Here is a 10,351-nt window from a genome sequence, read left to right as displayed (position 1 = left end):
TCGACCAAGAATCCTCCTGAACGCTAACCAACTACAACTCCTAACTACTAAGATCCCCAATCATACTATGAATCATGCAAAAAAGGCGAACAGATTTACAACACCATATAATCAGCAAATAACAAGATATCAAAAAGGAAACATACCCGCAACTGCATCCGGCTCTGCCCTGACCTCCTCCGCTGTAAGCTGGAAAGCGCGTCCCTGAGCCCTCGGAGGCTCTGCTCCACTCTGACCTCCACCCATAATCCTTAAAGTGGTTGGTGCTGGAGCCTGCACCGGTCTTGCAACAAGCTGTGGACAGTTGACCCTCAAGTGTCCAACCTGATGGCAATGATGACAATCCTCATATCCTGAGCCGGGACCGACTGACGACAATCCCTCGCATAATGGCCCTCTTTCCTACACTTGCGACACGCACCAACTGAACTACAAACTCCGGCATGACCCTTCCCACACTTCTCACAAGTGTGGCTGCTCTGACCTCCAACCCTAAAGTCAACGGTTTTGGACCGTTTCGGCGCCGGCTGCGACTGCACCGGGGCCTGCCTCTGCTCTCGCAACTGCAACTCCATCTCTAACTCCCGCCGCCTGGCGGCCTCCTGCAACTCTAACAAGGTATCACATATCTGCGTGGACACAAACTGCCTGATGTCCCTCTTGAGCATACTCAGATATCAGGACATCTGAGCCTGCTCCGAAGCAAACTCTGGGAAAAACATCGCCCTCTCAGTGAACATCCTGGTGATCTCCGTCACCGACTCTGAATCCTGCTTCAGCTCCAGGAACTCCTGAGCCAACCTCTCTCTCTCTCAACCCGTGGAACATAACGAGTGCTGAACATCTCCTGGAACTGATCCCAAGTAACCGCAGCCCGCTGCGCATTAGAATAAGATCACGTAGTCAACCTCCACCAATCCTTCGCCCCGAACCTCAAAAGGTTCAGAGCACACCTCACCCTCTGATCCGCAGGGCATGAACACGTGAAGAAACAACCCTCCACGTCTGACAACCATCTCATAGCAATGATAGGATCCTGAACTCCATCAAAGGTAGGGGGCTTCGTATTATCGAAGTCCCGATACTGAAAACCTCGACCGGTTCCTCCCCCTGTCGCTGCTACAGCCGATGTAGCTGCCGCAACAGCCGTCTCCGCAAGAGCTGGATAGCGCTCATCAAAGTACTCAACCATGGCGGTCTTGATCGACCCAAACATCTCTGGTAACTCAGCCCGGAACATGGCAGCAACCTCATCATGCAGGATCTCACGAATACTGGCGTCCAACTCGTCCGTACTCATCTGACCAATGACCTCGGGTGGTACTGGTCCATCCTGACCACCCTCTCCTGATCTCGATCCCGAACCGGATCCTGCCCCGACACGTCTCGTAATCGCCATACTGCAATACACCAACGAGACCCTTAGACACATCACATATCCACCCGGGGAACTATCTCATAACCGATACCCTAGAGAGTTGTGACTTCCTTGATACGCGTATGGGTCCTGTGCTTTCAGTAGTACGGGCCCATACTACCTTCCACACCTACCCATATTTATCTCAAGTATCACCACAACACTCTAACTATAAACACACACACACGGCGAGTGCTCAATCCTCACTCCTAGAGGAAAGCTGAATATCTCATATAGGGAAAACCCTAGGCTAGCAGGCATCGCATAATCAGGCAATTCTATCATGCAATTCCTGAAATTCCTAGCCTAGTACAAGCATGCTATTCTAACATATCACATAATCAAATAACTTGTATGGTATTTTGGGGTCTACTTACTGGCTCTGGCTGATCGTACCCTCTGCATCCTCCTTTACTTATCTCAAAAACCTTTTGAAAACCATTTTGAAAATCCCTCCTTGATTTGAGACTGGATTCACACGAATGTTCCTCTAATTCACTCAAACCAAGGCTCTGATACCAACTTGTAACGACCAAAAATTTCAACCAAATTCAAACATTTTAATTCATTCAAAAACCATTAAGTTCATACATCTCGTTTTCAAAATAGTTTAAACATCAGAGTATCCCCTAGAATCATATCACATAAATCATAAAACATGACGAGCGGTACGATCACGCCATCGCCTTGCCACGATCTCCTGAGGTACCTGAAACAATACACTGAAACTGTAAGCCCGAAAGCTTAGTGAGTTACCCCCAAAATACCAACCGCACATAAACATACTCATAACATATCACGAATAGAACACCCTTGCACATCGGGTCTACTGTGTGACTGGTCCGCCCACACCGGGCCTTCAGTCCACCTAGTCCACCTTCCGAGTCTAGCCATGTACAGAGAGTCTACAGTGTGATTGGTCCGCCCACACGGGGCCTTCAATCTACCTGGTCCACTCTCTGAGTCTACAGTATGACTGGTCCGCCCACACCGGGCCTTCAGTCGGCCTGGTCCACTCTCCGAGCGTCGGCACGTCTGGTCCGCCCTCTTGGGGCCTTCAGCCTATCCGGACCGCTCGCTGGGCCTTCGGAATATCCGGTCCGCCCTGGGTATGTTGGCCTACAGCACGAAGCAGGACCCGCCTCAACCCAACCCCCGTCAAACAACCATGTGCACATAAAAGAATTAATCACATAACAGATCCTTAACCAGACAAACAGTATACAGATCACATAGCATATCAACATCCTAACCAGGATTCCGACCTAACCGGTCACTAGCATAGCATTACCCTATATTTCGGGTACTGACCTTAACCAGGTCATTAACATAACAACATCCTAAATACCAGGATGCAGATCTAGCAAAGCAATAACATAACAAACAATACCCGTATTTCCATCCGATATAGGGTCGACCTTGGTGCCGTAGACCCTGTCGATATAGTGATGATAACTCACCTGCAATTGCTGACTGAAGAGATAAGACCAAGCTGCTCCGACCACCGACATGAACTTCACCAAAAAACACTACCAAAGAACCAATTCCATAAATACCAAAATTACCAAAATACCCTTGGAAGTCAAACTGGTCAACTCTTGGTCAAACTCAAAGTCCTCAGTCAAAGTCAACCTTCCTGGTTGACTCTACTCGCTGATTCGACCCGTCGACTAGTCGAGTTCCTATACTCAGAAACTCCCATAACACGACTCAACTCGCCGAGTCGCCCCAAGACTCGTCGAGTCCAACGATCTCCGAGTCCCATCCTGCTCAACTCACCGAGTCGTCCCTCGACTCACCGATTCGAGGCTTAACCAGAAGAGGTTAGGGTTCCGCGACAAGACTCGTCGAGTCCAAGAACAGACTCGACGAGTCCAAGGCAATCTTCAAAAGACTCGCCGAGTTGTTCTTCCAACTCGTCGAGTCCATGCACATGTTCATACAACTCGTCGAGTACACCCATGTGACTCGCCGAGTCTCTCCAGTTCTCAATCCATACAGTGGCTTTTCGAGCCATGCAGGGGCTCCAATCCATAGACCCACTCTTCTACAGTCTAACCCTCACATAAAGTTGCAAACTTTACGTGAAACCAAGGAGATATAGGCCCAAAACACATTAGGGCTAGGGTTAAGGACTAGGGGTGTAACATCCTGAGTTCGGGTATGTTAATTTAATTATTGTTTTATTGTTTTATTGAGGAACTCGACGAGTTGATGCCTCAACTCGTCGAGTAGAGTCTGATCTATTGGCGCATTTTCGCGAACGGACTCGACGAGTGGCCTTCATTTGCGGCCACCTTGTTTGCGGCCACCTTGTTCCAGAGAAACCCTAGAGAGCTGAGATAGTGAGTTTGAGGGCAAGAGGAGGCTATTTCTTCATCTTTTTATGTGGTTTTTCTTGAAGGAAGATAGGAGCACAAATCTAGAGTGTGAAGGGGACTGGATCTGAGCTAATCATCTCGTGATATCATCTTTGGAGGTATAAACCTTTCCATTTCTTGTTATATTGATGGACTTCTTGATTTTAGGGTTTTTACCCTCATTTTATGAAAGATCTAGTGAGTATGAGGTCCTCTTTGGGGTTATGACATCAGATCTGGACCATGAGAGGTCCCTAGAGTCATTACCTTCTAGCTTTTTGCAAGCAAATAAGTAATTGGAGACTAGGTTGCCATTTCTAGTGTTATTTCTCCGTTTGAGGCTTGAATTGGGTTGCATGCACGTAAAGGTTGCACCTTTACGTGACTTTTGAGTGTTTAAGGGTTAGATCTATGATTTGGCTAAGCAGATCTGACCTCAGGAGGTTGTATGAGCAAGTCCATGCAGGAAACTCGCCGAGTCCGTATGTAGACTCGACGAGTCGGACCGGTTTCCCCGGGGTCTGACTCCAGTGGTGATCCGGTGAGTTGAGGGGTGACTCAGTGAGTCGAGTGAGGCTTAGAAAGGGAAGAGTCTGTGGAGACGATGGGACTCGTCGAGTCGTCGTATGCACTCGGCGAGTCTGGTCAAAATGGACAGTTGACTTTTAGGGTTTGTCAACAAATGAGCCTTGGGCCTGTAGAGGGGTAGAATGGTCTTTTACCCTTCTAGGGATTTGCATGAGAGAATATCCAAATTATGAAGAGACATTTATTTAGTGAAATTTATTATTGTGACTAGGTGGAGGCTAGGGCAGTATTCTGATATCAAGATTTTACCGAGATTCCCGAGGTGAGTTTTCTCACTATACTTTACCTAGAGTGGTAATCAGAGCTATGTGACAGTGTATCTTGTATGCTATTTATGTGTTGTGATTCTATGTGATATGTGATATGCATGATTACGAGTTTACAGAGTTAGGACCAGTGGGTCCACAGATTTATGGGACCAAGAGGGTCCCACAGAGATATTCGACCAGAGGGTCATCAGAGTTACAGCCTTGAGTGGCTGATATGTGTTTATGTGGTATTTTGGGGAACTCACTAAGCATTTATGCTTACAGAGTTTTGTGTATGTGTTTCAGGTACCAGTGATGATCGCGGGAAGGCGCCGGCATGATCTGTACACACTCATGGAGCTTTTGTTTATATGATTCTGGGATATGTTTTTCTATGATGACAGTGGATACATTAAGTTTATTATTATTTTATGAATGAAAGTATGTTTTAAAAATTGTGAAAAATTATTCGAAAATTTGGGTGTTACAAGTTGGTATTAGAGCCTTGGTTTGAGGGATTCGGGTGCACCTTCGGGCGTATCTGAACTCAAACTGAGGATTTGAGGGATTTTCAAAATAAAATTCACAAAATTTTTCTCAAGCGTAAAAAGTTTTTGAAAGAGCAGAGCAGAGCAGTGTGTACGATCAGCCAACGCCCGAACGATGATTTCCCAAAATACCCTTACATTATGAGTTATGAGATATGTTATGCTATAATATGCATGCTAGAGTAGGCTAGGTATTCTTATTAGGACTAGAGTGGCCTGATTTGTGATGCCTTATCCTAGGGATTTTGCTGCTAGAAGATGCTTGAGAGTGAATAGATAGCAGCGAGGAGCTTATGAGAGATCTGCTAGAGAGTAGACTATGTATAGAGAGAGTAGAGTACTTGGGACTTGGGATCCTAGGAGGAGGACTTGGGGTGAATATTGATGCGGTGTGGACGGTAGTATTGGGCCCGTACTACCGAAGGCACCAGATCAGTGCGTAGCCCAAGTAAGAATCCTTAGGGTACCAGGGATCAAGTAGGAATGGGATATCGAGTGTGTGTACACTCGAGCGAGTCTCTGATATCTTGTGTTGTATTTCAGAGAGACGTCATGGTTGGGACACGCCACAGGCCAGGGACTAGCGAGGGGGGTGTGAGCGATGAGGAGCTCCGCCAGATGATTCATGATGAGGTGGCTGCGGCCATCCGCGCTGACATTCCAGAGATATTCGGGTCTATCAAGACCACACTGATTGAGACTTTTGATGAGCGGTATGCTGCTCTTACTAATGCTGCTGTTGCTGCAGCCACTGCAGCCGTTGCTGCTGCCAGGCCGCAGGGGGGTGACGCGTTGCTGTACCGGGAGTTCAGCAACACGAAGCCACCAGAGTTTGATGGGAATCAGGATTCGATAGCCGCGATGAGGTGGATCTCTGATATTGAGAGGTGCTTCTACACATGTTCATGTCCGGATCATCTGAGGGTACGGTTCGCTTTGAACCAGCTTCGCTTGGGAGCGAAGGACTGGTGGAAGTTTGTGACAGCACACTTCACTTCTGCAGAGCTCGCTGCGGTGACCTGGGAGATGTTCACCATTATGTTCATGTCCGGAGCATCTGAGAGTACGTTCCCCCGGTGGAAAGGGAACGTTTGGACCAGGAGTTTCTGACCCTCAAGCAGGGTACCGAGTCTGTTATAGTGATCACCAGGATGTTTCATGAGAGGGCGATGTTCTGCCCTGAGCACGTGTCTTCCGAGCAGGCACGCATGAGCAGATATTTGAGTATTTTGAGGAGAGATATACGCGATTTCGTGGCGAACTCGACATACCGGACATTTGCCGAGCTTCAGGCAAATGCCCAGAAGAGAGAGATTGAGCTAGAGACTCAGGCCAGGGAGGAGGCGGAGTCTCAAGGGAGGGATCGGCGACCGGCACAGTCCCAGCCGGCTGCCAAGCGGGCTAAGCCCACCGATTCGAGATCAGGGAACCAGAAGGGCCGCACTTGTGGAAAGTGCGGCAAGAGTCATGAGGGGGTATGCAGAGCAGGGTCTTGCTACAAGTGTGGCAAGGAGGGGCACATGTCCAAGGATTGCCCCAAGGGGTTTGCAGTTTGTTTTCACTGCAACCAGACCGGACACCGGAAGGCCGAGTGTCCGCAGTTACAAGGGTCAGCTCAGGGAGCTTCTCAGGGATCTGTCCCTGCTACTGTTCGAGCTACGGAGAGTTGGCCGGTGAAGGCCGAGGCGTCGAAGGCTCGCGGGAGAGCCTTCCAGTTGACATCGGAGGAGGTCTGCGCATCACCCGATGTTGTGGCTGGTATGTATTCTTTCATCTGTTTATTTTGAGTTTGTGGTGTTATGCTTATATTGTGATGTGCATAGGTACATTTCTTGTGTGTTCTGTACCTGCTTTGGTGTTATTTGACTCGGGTGCGAGTCGGTCTTTTGTGTCGTTAGCCTTTAGTCAGCATATCAGTATTCGTCGAGAGGCGTTAAGTCGACCTTTGCGAGTTTCCATAGCTGACGAGAGAGCAGTGTATGCCACTGATGTGATTCGAGGATGTGTACTCGAGATCTTCGGCGTTGAGTTTCCGATTGATTTGGTCCCGATTGCTATGGGAGATGTTTGTGTCATTGTGGGCATGGACTGGTTGAGCACATTTGGAGCGGTTATCGACTGTGAGCGACAGCTGGTGACCATACGAGACCCTAGTGGGGGAGTTCTTACGGTTTATGGCGAGGGTACCCATTCTGGGTCAGCATTCTCTTCAGCCGCAAGAGCGAGGCAGAGTCTATAGCAGGGCTGTAGTGGGTTTGTGGCTTATGTGGTGGATACGAGGGTAGGTGCAGAGAGATCGAGGTCGGTCGATGAGGTCCCGATAGTGCGTGAGTTCCCAGATGTTTTCCCCGAGGATTTGCCGGGTGTGCCTCCCGAGAGGCAGGTGGAGTTCCGTATCGATTTGGTTCGGGGGCAGCGCCTATTGCCAAGGCGCCCTACCGCCTTGCACCTCCAGAGATGCAGGAGTTATCCTCGCAGCTTCAGGAGCTGCTGGGAAAGGGGTTTATACGGCCGAGTAGTTCACCGTGGGGAGTGCCGATCCTTTTTGTCAAGAAAAAGTATGGTTCACACCGGATGTGCATTGATTACCGGGAGTTGAACAAGCTGACGTTCAAGAACCGTTACCCCTTACAGAGGATCGACGATTTGTTCGATCAGTTGCAGGGAGCGTCTTGGTTATCCAAGATTGATTTGAGGTCTGGATATCATCAGATGAGGGTGCGTGATGAGGATATCTAGAAGACAGCGTTCAGAACTCGTTACGGGCATTACGAGTTCGTGGTGATGCCTTTCGGGCTCACCAATGCACCGTCAGCGTTCATGGATCTCATGAACAGGGTGTGCAGGCCGATGTTGGATCGTTCGGTGATCGTGTTCATTGATGATATATTGGTGTATTCGAGATCCAGAAAGCAGCATGAGGAGCATTTGAGGGAGATCCTCGGAGTTCTGAGATCGGAGAGGCTTTAAGCCAAAATCTCCAAGTGCGATTTCTGGTTACGAGAGGTCCAGTTTTTAGGACACCTCGTCAACCAGAATGGGATATTGGTCGATCCGGCCAAGATTGAGGCGGTGATGAGTTGGGAGGTGCCGAGATCCCCTTCGGAGATCAGGAGTTTCCTGGGGTTGGCTGGTTATTATCGGAGATTCATCCAGGATTTCTCCAGGATTGATGTTCCTCTCACCAGACTAACCCGGAAGGGCGTGACTTTCAGTTGGGGCCCGGAGCAGCAGGCCTCATTCGAGACACTTAGCCAGAGATTGTGCGAAGCCCCAGTGTTGGCCCTTCCGGAGGGAATGGAGGACTTTGTGGTATATTGTGACGCGTCAATATCGGGACTGGGTGCGGTGCTGATGCAGAGAGGGCATGTGATAGCATACGCATCGAGGCAGCTGAAGCCTCATGAGACGAGGTATCCTACTCACGATCTGGAGTTGGGGGCTGTGGTGTTCGCCCTCAAGATCTGGCGTCACTATTTGTATGGGGTTGGGTGTACCATATACACGGACCACAAGAGCTTGAAGTATCTGATGGATCAGCCCAACCTGAACATTCGTCAGAGGAGATGGTTGGACGTGGTAAAGGATTATGAGTGTGAGATCCGGTACCACCCGGGCAAGGCTAACGTGGTAGCCGACGCCTTGAGTCGCAGGGCAGAGAGTGCCCCTTTGCGAGATGTCTGTCTGAGGTTGACAGTGATGACTCCGGTGTTGGACACCATTCGGGAGGCCCAGGTAGCGGCCATGAGACCGGAGAACCGCAAGCGAGAGCGGGTGATTGGACAGATATCTGAGTTCATTGCCGATAGCCGGGGGCTTATGACCTTCCAAGGCCGGATTTGGGTGCCATTTGAGGGCGGAGCACGTGCCATTTTGATGGAGGAGGCGCACAGGTCGAGGTTTTCGATCCATCCCGGGATCACCAAGATGTATTTGGACCTGAAAAGAGACTATTGGTGGCCTTGTATGAAGAGGGATGTGGCGTGGTTTGTAGAGAGGTGCTTGACCTGTCGCATGGTTAAGGCCGAGCACCAGTGTCCACATGGCAAGTTGCAGCCGCTTGAGGTTCCCCAGTGGAAGTGGGAACAGATTTCCATGGATTTTATCACCAAATTGCCAAGGATTGCGAGAGGTGTCGATGCAATTTGGGTGATCATCGACCGGCTGACAAAGAGCGCTCATTTTCTTGCTATCAGCGAGAGCTCTTCCGCGGAGAGGCTGGCAGAGGTGTATGTGAGGGAGGTGGTATCGCGACATGGTGTACCGATCTCGATTGTGTCAGATCGAGATGTGCGTTTCACTTCCAGATTTTGGAAGAAGTTCCATGAGGATTTGGGTACTAGGCTGCATTTCAGTACCGCTTACCACCCACAGACGGACGGACAGAGTGAGCGGACGATTCAGATGCTCGAGGACATGCTTCGGGCATGTGTGTTGGACTTCGGAGGGAGTTGGGACATGTATCTGCCTTTGGCTGAGTTTTCCTATAACAACAGCCACCATTCGAGCATTGGTATGCCTCCCTTCGAGTTGTTTTATGGGAGGAAGTGTCGAACTCCCATCTGTTGGGGAGAGGTAGGACAGCGAGTGATGGGTAGCACGGAGATAGTGCTTCAGACGACTGAGCAGATACAGCAGGTCAGGCAGAGGTTGCTGACGGCTCAGAGTCGTTAGAAGAGTTACGCGGATAGGCGTCGCTCAGAGCTCGAGTTCCAGGTTGGTGATTTTGTTCTCCTGAAGGTGTCACCTTGGAAAGGTGTGATCCGGTACAGGAAGAGAGGCAAGTTGGGTCCTCGGTATATTGGTCCATTTAGGGTGATCGCGAGAGTAGGCAGGGTAGCGTATCGTTTGGAGTTACCTGCGGAGTTGAGTCAGATTCATGATACCTTCCACGTGTCTCAGTTGAGGAAGTGTATTGCCGATGAATCGGCGGTGGTACCGTTAGAGGATATTCAGGTGGATGCGAGCCTGAATTATGTTGAAAGGCCAATTGCGATTCGGGATCGGAGAATCAAGGTTTTGAGAAACAAGGAGGTGTCCTTGGTGCAGGTTCAGTGGCAGCATCGGAAGGGGTCCGAGCTGACATGGGAACCAGAGATTGAGATGCGTGAGCAGTATCCAGCGTTATTTGCAGGGCGAGACTTCGAGGGCGAAGTCTGATTCTAGTGGGGGAGAATTGTAACATCCTGA

Source organism: Lactuca virosa, chromosome 3 (genome assembly GCF_052849685.1).
Source record: "Lactuca virosa cultivar CGN04683 chromosome 3, Lactuca_virosa_CGN04683_v6, whole genome shotgun sequence".
NCBI classification, from domain to species: Eukaryota; Viridiplantae; Streptophyta; class Magnoliopsida; order Asterales; family Asteraceae; genus Lactuca; species Lactuca virosa.
This window is presented reverse-complemented; position numbering follows the sequence as displayed.